The 11,073-nt window shown below is 46.7% G+C and overlaps 1 non-coding gene and 2 pseudogenes across 1 annotated transcript; 2 read left to right on the top strand and 1 right to left on the bottom strand.

The window, feature by feature from the left end:
* Positions 1-2,415: 2,415 nt before the first annotated feature.
* Positions 2,416-6,441, top strand: LOC110300861 (annotated as a pseudogene).
* A 155-nt stretch (positions 6,442-6,596) lies between these two features.
* Positions 6,597-10,769, top strand: LOC110300860 (annotated as a pseudogene).
* On the bottom strand, positions 7,563-7,699 carry LOC115031802. The gene has a single exon (XR_003837464.1). It is a non-coding gene; the product is annotated as a small nucleolar RNA SNORA48 (small nucleolar RNA).
* Positions 10,770-11,073: the final 304 nt, after the last annotated feature.

Genomic DNA, 11,073 nt, shown 5'->3' with positions numbered 1-11,073 from the left:
AAAATCTGTTGGCAGTCAGCACTGATGACTGATTAGTTATTTACCATCAACGAGTCAGCATGGTTAGTTGTCCTGGTGGTCCAGGCTTGTACTGAAGTCCTTGTGTCCAGTCAGAATCTAGTTGAGCAACTGGGGCTGATTGCTAAGAAGGAAACCCAGATGCCCATTAGATCTGATTCTGGGTTAAAGTGGTTCAGTTTCTGCCTGGGTTAACAACTGCTCTACTCAGTGAAAATTTATCCGTAGATGAAGAGTAAACCTTTTAGTACTGTCATCGAGTGACAGACTCAGGGGCTTATAATCCCACGGCTTGAGAACTGGAGGCTCTCCAAGCCAGAAACATCACTCAAGTATCTCAGGTTGGAGGCTTACTGTTCTTGGCTTTAATTACCAGTGACCTGGCATTTGGCAACTACTGTGGTGCTTCACCTTGCTTCCGCAGCAATCAGTGTCAGCCAAGTATACAGCTTGAAAGTATTGAGTACTGGGTCCTCATCTTCTAACAATAGCTAGTGCCATAGCTCTTAGTGTTAAGGCTCTTTTGGATCTTTGGTATTGAGATCTCAGCTTTTGGGTTTGGCAGCTGTCCAGAACTCCTCTAGCCCCAAGTCCCTGCTTTGGTGGCTTCTATATGTTCATCATCCTTCACTGGCTCTGCTGCCTCTACTTCCACTGTCTCTGACTCCAGCTACTCTCTGTCACAAAGAAGTCTGTTTGCTGCACTGCCGCTTCCGACAGAGGTCCCACCATCACCTCCCAGGTTTTGCTGCTACTATGTCCACTGCCGACACTTTTCTGTCTCCTCTTTTCTGTTACCAAATCACCCTGCTGTACTTACAATAAAAATCAAGGCAAAACCAGGAAAAGACAGCCAGTTCTTGGGCCTGATATTGTTATCCCAGGGGATAGCACAAGAAAGTATCTCTCAGATGATTCAAAGGATGAAATGACAGCCACATGAGGAACATCTGTATCATAGTTGGTTCCCCCAAGGTTCATGGACAATCAAGGAAAAGAGGCAGAAAGACTGTAAGAGCCAGACAGAGGTCATGGAGGACTTGACAAAAACACTGTCTTCTGGACAGATCAGGATCTCAGCACTCATGAGCTCACAGCTGATGTGGGTGCCTATACAAGACCTGCCCAAGCCCAAGTCAGCCAATATTCATGATGGTGGGTGGAGGGGATCACAAGCCTTCACCCCAGCTGAGGCACTTCTGTGAGTCGGTGGCTTCTGGTAGCAGGAGAGTCAGTTTTCCTTAAGGGTGTGGCCCCTGGTAGGTCAGCTATGCTCCAGAGAATGGCCCCATGTCCATGAGTATTTGGGCAGCACAAACTGGAATCAGTGGGCTAGAACGAAAGAGAGAGAGAGAGAGAGAGAGAGAGAGAGAGAGAGAGAGAGAGAGAGAGAAAGATAGCACACAGTTGGGAGAGGGTGGGTCTGGGAGGGGTTAGGGGATGCGTGCAGTGTGACTACAAATGAAATCCATTGTCTGCACATATGAATTTCACAAAAGTTTAGGGAAAGTATTATATAAATACGTTCTAAAAGTGAGCAGTTTAGTTACATAGACAGGAACAGGTGTGGCAAACATATTTATATCAATCATAGCACAGCCCTTTATGCAAAGATGGAACTGTGTCTGCGCTAATCACAGCGCTCACACCAATCACAGGCTTTCTTCTGGCCTATGGGGAAGGGCTCCCCTCTGGCTTGAGTAAGAGTAGTTGTAGGAGGAGTGAGGTCATTTAAAGTTCACTGGAGCTTGACTTATAAATTGTTCTACTCTCCCAAGGCTGCCAGGCTGTCTGGAGTGGTTAGTCATGGCTGGAACACGACTTCTGAGGCTGCCAGGGTGTTCTCAGAGTGCTTGTAAAATAACCAAAACAGCCCTGGTGCCATGAGGGTATTCCAGCCAGTTGATAGTAATGGCACTGCCTGACTGACAGGCCCCAGCATGGGGCTGCCGGGTACAAGGGAAGGGCCCATCAAACAGCAAGCACTTGACAATTCCAATCATTCACAGAGAGCAATGAGGAAAATGTAACTCAGTATTGGTATTTCTAGCAGTATTGAACAGTCCTTGACAGCAGTTAACAATGCTTGAATAGTCCTTCACTTCTTGCCACAAGAAGAGGGGAGTCCTTCTGATCTTCCTCAGTTGGAGTGAGTCCTGAGTCACAAGATGTTGAATTAACATGATTCTAGTGGAGGACTCTTATTTAAAATTTTATTAAGGTCAGGGGTGGTGGCGCATGCCTTCAATCCCAGCGCTTGGAGACCAGCAAATAGATCTCTGTGAGTTCCTGGACAGCCTGGTCTACATAGTGAGGGCTATGTAGAGAATCCCTGTCTCAAAGAAACACATCTGGCTGTGCTGCTGTGCAGTGGAGCCGAATTCATCATACAAAGAAATGACATCCTCCTGGGGTGATCGCTTACGGAATGCAGTGGATGTGCCCGATAATGTGAAAAAGCTTATCACCAGGTTCACCAGGTGAACCAAAGTTCACCATGGAAACACTAAAGTGTATGGATTTTGGTATAGATTGTACCCTTGAGGTATACAAGACTCTGGAATATGAATCTCTTGTCTTTGAGCTTACTGTGGAGAGGTTAGTTTCCATTGGCTCTCTCAGGAGCTGCCCAGGTTTGCATGTGATTGCATATTCTTTACCAGAGGGCTTGTCTTTGACACATTCTATGGAAATCTTTTGAAAGTTGATGCCTATGGAGACCTCTTGTTTTGTGCACATGGATTTAACTTCATAAGAGGACCAGAAACTATAGAGCAATATCCAAATGAGTTTATCCTAGGAGACGTCACAGAACAGTTTTACACTCTGAACACACTCTTCAGTCTTCCAGAGACCTACCTGGTGACCTGCCTAGTAGATGTTTTTATTGACTAATTGTCCCAGATATACCCCAGGATTTAAAGATGGGGACCTCTTCGTATCCTCCTGGAGTATGCTCCAGGGTATGAGACACACAGTGCACTGGGTCCCTTACAAAGGATCCCTTTAGGAAAAGACAAATGGAAATCTCGAGAAGTATATAGTCAAAGATGGGGAGTGGCCATTGCTTCTGAGTCAGAGGAAGGAAGTACAGGAAGTGTTTCTTGCCACTAACAGTGGCCATAAATACACAGATAAAATCATGACTTACCTGTTTGAGTTCCCGCATGCCCCAAGCCTGGGAGCTCCCGCCAACCACAGCGGTCTTACTTTGGTCTGATTTTGGATGCACAGAAATCTTTTCTTTTCGGAGAAGGCACAGTACTCTATCAGGTGGATACTAAAATTGGGAAACTGAAAACGGGTGCCTGCACAGGCTCCCTGCTGCATGGCATCACCTGCTCAGCAGATTCCTCTGATAGCCTGTAACCCTTTGGGAGCCCAGGGCAAAGGCATTTTGTATACTGGCGGTCACATTTTCCTTCCTTCCTTCCTTCCTTCCTTCCTTCCTTCCTTCCTTCCTTCCTTCCTTCCTTCCTTCCTTTCTTCCTTCCTTTCTTTCTTTTTCTTTTTTTTTTTTTGAGACATTTTGAAGGCACTAAGTTTATATGACCAAAATCTGTGCTGGAATGTGCGTTGAGACACTTAAACAATCCTTGGCAGTCAGGAATGGTGGCATTAATGGGGTCACATGATAGCTGGGTGGGAACTAGTTCTATGGTATTAGAGCCTTCTTATGGAGTTGATTCTAGCATCCTCTGGGGAGAGGCGATATAACCTCAAGCTTCCAGAAAATTATTTCCCAGAAGATTTACAGGGACAATGAAATGAATAAGAGACACTGATCTCCAAAGAAAGGGTCGCACTAGGAAGAATGGATAGACATTTGGGGAGTGTCACAGGTTTGTAAACAGCCCCAGCTATTTGAGTAAATTCAGAGCTCTGGGACAGGCACATTGAACGAGTATCAGGGTTCAAGACAGAATCATTTCTGTGTCAGTCAGAGCTCTGACAAGTTCATGCTCAATTTAGTATCTAATTCTACTTGGTTGATTTTATGCAGGGGAAACTGTCCTCCAAATGTCCCTAGAGTACCCCTAGATCCATTTGTAGGGGAAGAGTACAGTAGTCTTAGCAAGGTTTAATTTTAGCCAGTGCTCGGATTTAAGACAGTTCTTTATTTTGTTGAAACCTGAGGACAGCCAGGCTTATTGGTTCTCTCTGAGTTCAGTCCTGCTCCTCCAGGGCAGGCTGGAGTCAGCCATATTCTCATCAGTGTTCTGAGTCCTGACTTCCCCTTGGCTGTGTGCTCAGGTAACACACACAGGGCAGCCAAGCTTCTCGGGCATAGGGTGTGTGTGTGTGTGTGTGTGTGTGTGTGTGTGTGTGCATGCATATGTGTGTGACTGTGTGTGAGTGTGTGTGCATGCATGTGTGTGTGAGTGTGTGTGTGAGTATATGTGAGTGTGTGTGTGCATGCATGTGTGTGAGTGTGTGTGTGCATGCATGTGTGTGTGAGTGTGTGTGTGTACATGCATGTGTGTGTGTGTGAATGTGTTTGTGTGTTTAAATGCAAAATAAACACGTGGAGAATGAGTTTCCTCCTCTGAAGCACTTGGAGATAGAGCATTTACAACTTCACCTTTCTGCAGATTATGAAATATTTATAGAGCCACCATGAGACATGTGGATGAAGGAGCCCGAGACTAAACATGCAATCCATTAGCATTTCCCACGTTCCTAATATACATAACCCGAAGCTAATTTACAGGATATGGTCAGCAATCTTGAGTGTGAAGCGAGGCTTTATGATGTGAAATTCCCTTATGAATCATTTCAGCACCCAGAACGCTCTGGATTTTGGAGCATTGCCTTTTTGTTCTTTCTTTCTTTTTGGGTTTGCAAGACAGGGTTTCTCCAAGTAACTCTGGCTGTCCTGGAACTTTCTCTGTAGACCAGGCTGACCTTAAACTTAGAGATCTGCCTGCCTCTGCCTCCTGAATACCGGGATTAAAGGTGTATGCCACCACCCAGTGGAGCATTAAGGGTCTTTAAAAAAAAACTTTTGATTTTTTTTTTGTGAGTTTCACATCACGTACCCCAGTCCTACTTAACTCCCTGTCCCTTTATATCTGCCCTTTGTCCTTGCAACCTCCCCCCAAAACACACACACACACACACACACCCCACTACCACCACCACCACCACCATAACAACAACAACAACAATAAACCAAAGCACAGGAAACATCTTTTAGTGGAAACTGTAGTGTGCTGTGCAGTGTTTTCTACTGTATACCCCTCTATTCACACATCTTTATTTGCAAATGTTCATTGCAATGAGTCATTGGTCTGGTTCATGTCTCTCTGGCTTCTGTGACACCATCAATATTGGATCCTCACCCTAGCTCCTCCCAGTTATCCTGTTGTTGTCCTGTGTCATGGAGATCCTGCAGCTTTGGAACAGCAGAACTGGCCCTTTCACATGTCCCAACCATTCACAGATGATAAAGGTTTGGGAGAGGGGTGGGCAACTAACTCAGAGCCTTGGATCTGGGCCTGGGTGGTATCTGAGTGCTAAGGCCTGGGTAAGTGCTGCCTGTCTAGACAGCCATTATGAAATGATATTACTGTTACTAGGAAACTTTCTCATGCAAGTTGATTGCATATTATGTTCTGGTCTATGTGTTGATGTTCTTGGAAACCAATCACAATAGAGATCTGTTAGAACTGCTTTGTACAGTTAGCTGCAATAAGCTTGGATCTGAACCACCTGCCCAGCCGCACTTCCTGCATCTATGCATGAGCTTTTTTGGTCTTTGCCTTTATAAGCTGCCCCTGGGATGGACCCCAACATAAGAGAGACACCTGTACCAATATAAGAAGCTATTTGGAATAAGACTTCAATTTTGAGTAGGGGTCAAATAAAGTTTTAAGTTCCTAAGACCTCCTTGGGAATTGACATCCTACTTGGCAGAAAGAGACATGTACATGGGTAACTGAGACCCCAGTTGGCAAATTGGGACATAAAGGTTAGACAGGGCAAGTCACCCCACCACAGTGGAATACCCCAACTAATGAGAACAGGGTAAGTGAACCACAAAGACATATTCCTAAGGATGTTCCCTATCCCTAAATCCTGATTGGTGAAATAACTTGGCACAGATATTTGTGTATTTCAAGTTTAAAAGCTATGTAGGATCCTGGTTCAGGGTTGAAGTCAGCTCCCTAGTCTGGTTTGTGGCCCTGATCAATCAGTCATGGGTGAATTCTCAATAAACTATCCCTGTCTGACTAAGATGGTTGTACTCCTTAGGAGAGGCGCAGGGCTGGTTCTCCTGAGTGCTACAGCCAGCAAGGGACAGGGACAGCTCACCAGTTCCCAGGGCCCCAGTGCCAGTTCTTCCAACTACAGCAGGTGGTGAAGGGCAGGAGGCGGCGGGGATGGCCTCACCCCACAGCCACACCACCTCACAGCAGATGAGTAGCAGGGACAGCTCTCCCTCCTCTGTTCTCGGGGTTGGCTTACCTACTCCCCCTTAATCAGGGTCAGCTCTACTGTGTCAGCCAGGCAAAGTGCAGGGCCCACTCTCTGGAGTGCTGTGGCTGGCGAGGGACAGGAATAGTTCTCCCGCTCTGATGACCCCAGAGCCAGCTCTCCCAACTGCTGCAAATGGCGAGGGACAAGGGCAGGGGGGCATCACACCCACCCTCACACCACCTCATGGCAGATGGCAGGTGAGTTGCTTGAGCTCTCGTCCTCAGAGCTGGCTCACCTGTGCCCCTCTCCCGAGGGTCAGCTCTGCTGTGCTGAACAGGCAAGGCGAGGATCTGCTCTCCTGGGAGGTGCAGCTGGTGAGGAGCAGAGCTAGCTCTCCTGAACCCATGACCCAGTAGACAGCTTTACTGACTGCTGGAGGTGGCAAGGGGCAGTATGGGGTATCACCTCTGAACACAGTGCCACCCCCTTCCCAGCAGTCAAGTGTCAGGGTCAGCTGTTCCACACTCACACCCTTGGGGCTGGCTCACCCACACCCTGCCACTAGGAATAGTCACATTGTGCTGCCTGGGTGAGGCACAGGGCCATCTCTCCAGAGCACTGCAGCCTGTGAGGAGAAGGGCCAGTTCTGCACATTCCCTGGACATCCATGGGATTCCCGGCTACCTCCCCAACCAGCAACATCCTCATGTTCTCTAGTGGTAATATGCACCATACATGTCGACACTAACCCCTGCCACTGCATAGGCATGGACTGAGACATGGCCCTCAGGTGACAGGACTGGCCACTCACAGCAGACTGCTCCTCTCCACCCTCCAGTCTCCAGTTCCATCTCCATAATGATCAAGCTGCTCCATTTCTCTTTCTCTCTCATCTGACCGGCACACATACACACTGTGGTGTCTCTCCTACTGCAAGCTGGACACACAGCTGGTGGGCCCTGGGTGATACTTCCCTTCCATGCTGGTGGCAGCATGCAGGTATCTATGGGCCACCTATGCTGTGTGCTGAAGAGCAGGGCTGTGGGTGGCATGCAGGTCCATAGGTCTCTGTCTTCCTCCTTCTGCCCTGGGCTGCATGGATTTGATTTGGTTTAATTTGATTTGATTGAGTCCTAGGCATAAGACAGTTTTGGCCATCAAGGCAGGCATCAAGCTAGGATGAACAGAGGACTGCTATGTCCCTGACTGATACAAGAACACCACCACCAACAAGATATCTCTTTGCCCATTGCTGGTGGTGAGGAGATATTGTTTGTTTGTTTGTTTGTTTGTTTGTTTGGAATTACATGTATTTATTTTGGGAAAGGTCACCTGTATGTCAGAGTGCACATGTGAAAGTCAGAGGACAACTTGTTGAAGTCTCTTCTCTCCTTCTATGTGGGCCCCAGGGATCACACTCTGGCCATCAGGCAAGTGCCCTTCCCACTGTGCTGTTTCCTGCCCCCATTTTGCTGGTTAGATTTTGGCATAGTGCTCAATTTGTGGCTTACATGGAAAGATGAATCCTCTTCCTCTGGTGCCCTAGGACCACAATACAAGTCACACGTCATAATCTAGCCCCAGAACTCTTTGTTAAGTGTCTAACTTGGGACAAGCAGCTGAGGTGACTATTTAACATATCAAAGCAGATCTGACCTTCAGGTTCTCCCGTTGTCCCTAAGTGTCCCTACCTATTTCAGAATATGGCTGCCTTACCCCTCTCTCTATCCTGAACTTTCCAGGCTGACGGCTTGGCTGCCCTTCCCCCAAAAGCTCTTTCCAATATAATCCCGACATTTTGGTTACCTCCTGTCTCTGTGCCCCCCTCTCTCTTCTTCTGACTGCCATACTTGGTTCCTCTCTGTCCCCCTGCCCCATTCCCCAGATGTGCCTGCCCCTGGCTAAGCTCTCCCACATATCTACAATAACCCTGCCTCCCACCATACCTAGGAGCCATGTCCTTTCCTTTCCTTTTTTACCTCTTCTTTCTGTTCACTTGACTTGTCTGTGTTGTGTGGTCTGAAGGCCACCCTTGGAACTCAGGACATTACTCCTACTCCATTTCCTCTTCCTCCCTGACTGACACTGATTGCTGAAGGGACAAATGGGAACCATCTGGGCAATGCTTCTTTGTGTCTATGGGGACAAGAAACAGAAGGACCTCAGTAGAACAAATGTATAGTTTGAAGCTTGGATGCGATGACAGGCCCTTGGCTTCCTGGCTCCTCCAAGGACCAGCATCTGTGTGATGGTGCACAACTCAAGGGAGTTGAAGAGAAAGGCTGGTCTTCAAGCCTTCAAGTGATGAAGATCCCTCCACTTATTCTACTGCTCCAATTGCAGTGTTTGAAATGTGTCTAAGGAAAGGTGGAATTTTTAATATTACCTTGAAATTACTACTTTTCTTCTTTTTCTTCTTTATCATTGTCTGCAGCTTCTGCTTCTGCCTCTCTTCCTCCTTTTGTTTTTGAGAACTAGCTAGCCTTAAAGTCCCCTGTATAGATGAGGGTGACCTTGAATTTCTCATCGAGGAGTACACCACCAAATTTGACTACTCCGCTCTATAGAAGCAAAGCACTGTCTCTTTCACGATGAGTCACAAAGGCACGTAAGCTCTGGCATTTCCAACAGCAGACGTTTGACACAGAACACTTTTCTGAAGCAGAGTTTAAAATGTGCCGGAAACACATTGATCCCCCAGCCAGGCAATGCAAGGTTTTTGGGATGGTGTTGTCTAGGTTAGAAGCAGAGGAGGAAGGGAAGGAGAGAGAGTCAAAGGGCGGCAGGTCTGAGGCTATAAATACATATTACAGTGCTGAGGCAGCCACAGCATCCCAGGTAGAGGGCAGACCTCAGATCATTCGCAGATTCTGCTTAGACATGCCTCTTTCCTCTTTTCCCTCATCGCAGCCAGCAATTAGACTCTTTTCCACCCATTTCCAGCCAGAAAAGCTTAAGAAATACCACCGGCTCTTGATTTTACCAGTTTAGTACTAACAGGAAATAAAGATAAAAGAATGCTTTACCCCCAGAGTTCCAGATCTCCAGAATAGGATCAAGAAATGGGGGTGTGGTGGATTCTTTCTCGGTTGCTAGGGAACATTGGGGTGACGTAAATGCCACAACAAGGGTCGTCAAGCAGATGGAACAGATCATTAACTGACCTCCTGAGTAGTCAGTCAGTTGAGGACCTGCAGTGCTATGCATAGCTTTGTTAAGTGTGGGAAGGAGAGATTTCCCAAGAAGTCCAAGCTAGAGTTTTTTATTAGAGGCAGATTGCTGTATTAGAGAGGCTACTGAGAGGATTTGGCATAAGGTTATCCATTCTTGCTCAAGAAATGAATATACATGCTTGAATGCACTTTATTAGGAAAGTCTAAATTACTCAAATGATGATATTCTTGATGCCTGATGTGGGTAGGTAATTTATACACAAAAAATACGAATTAATAAATGACATAAAATGAATCAACTTCACTCCTATTTATTGAGTACTTGTCATGTTCAGGCCAAAGGGAAAACACAAACTGCTGTTTGGATCAAAGACCTGCCAGGAGCTGGTTATGTAAGATTACAATGGAGCTGATTAACTCTGGTCACCCGATGACGTCACTGTAGTCACAGTGTCCTGGCAGAGCATCGTCCACTGTTGTAGTGATGCTGCCGAGGACAAGACCGCTGTGATGGCAGCTGTGAGCATGTAGAGATTGATACAGGTAACAGGCTGTGCTGTATTTCCTTGCTATAGTACGTTAACGGTAGTGCAGTTAATCCTCTCTTAACTCCCTGTGTGCTTCTTGCTACCACCCCAATGTTGTGGATTCTTGAATGAAATACACGCACACTCTTCCACAAGAGGCCTACACACCGCCGTGGTTGCCGCCACCTTGTCATTAGGTCCCTGAGAAGTTCCAGCACATTTTGCAAGTACTCAACACCAACATCGGTGGGTAGCAGAAAATAGCCTTCTCCATCACTGCCATTAAGGGCGTGGGGTGGAGATATGCTCATGTGGTATTGGGGAAAGCAGACATTGACCTCACCAAGAGGGCTGGAGAACTCATGGAGGATGAAGTGGAGTGTGTGATCCCCATCACGCAGAACCCATGACAGTACAAGAACCCAGACTGGTTCTTGAACAAACAGAAGGATGGGAGGATGAGAAGTACAGCCAGGTTCTGGCCAACAGTCTAGACAACAAGCTGTGTGAAGACCTGGAGCGGCTGAAGAAAATTTGAGCCTATAGCTGTGCCACTTTGGGACCTTCGTGTCCATGGTCAGCATACCAAGACGGCAGGGGCTGTACTGTGGGTGTATCCAAGAAGAAATGAGTCTCTGGGGCCTTGCTGTTAATAAATAGTTTATATGCCTAGAAAGAAAGAAAGAAAGAGAGAGAGAGAGAGAGAGAGAGAGAGAAAGAAAGAAAGAAAGAAAGAAAGAAAGAAAGAAAGAAAGAAAGAAAGAAAGAANAGAAAGAAAGAAAGAGAGAGAGAGAGAGAGAGAGAGAGAAAGAAAGAAAGAAAGAAAGAAAGAAAGAAAGAAAGAAAGAAAGAAAGAAAGAAAGAGAGAAAGAAAGCAAGCCTTATTTTTAATATACCCTAAGCAGCTCAATGGCTGGGCCACTCCCAAACTTCC

This window comes from Mus caroli, chromosome 8 (genome assembly GCF_900094665.2).
Source record: "Mus caroli chromosome 8, CAROLI_EIJ_v1.1, whole genome shotgun sequence".
Lineage (NCBI taxonomy): Eukaryota > Metazoa > Chordata > Mammalia > Rodentia > Muridae > Mus > Mus caroli.
This window is presented reverse-complemented; position numbering and strand designations above follow the sequence as displayed.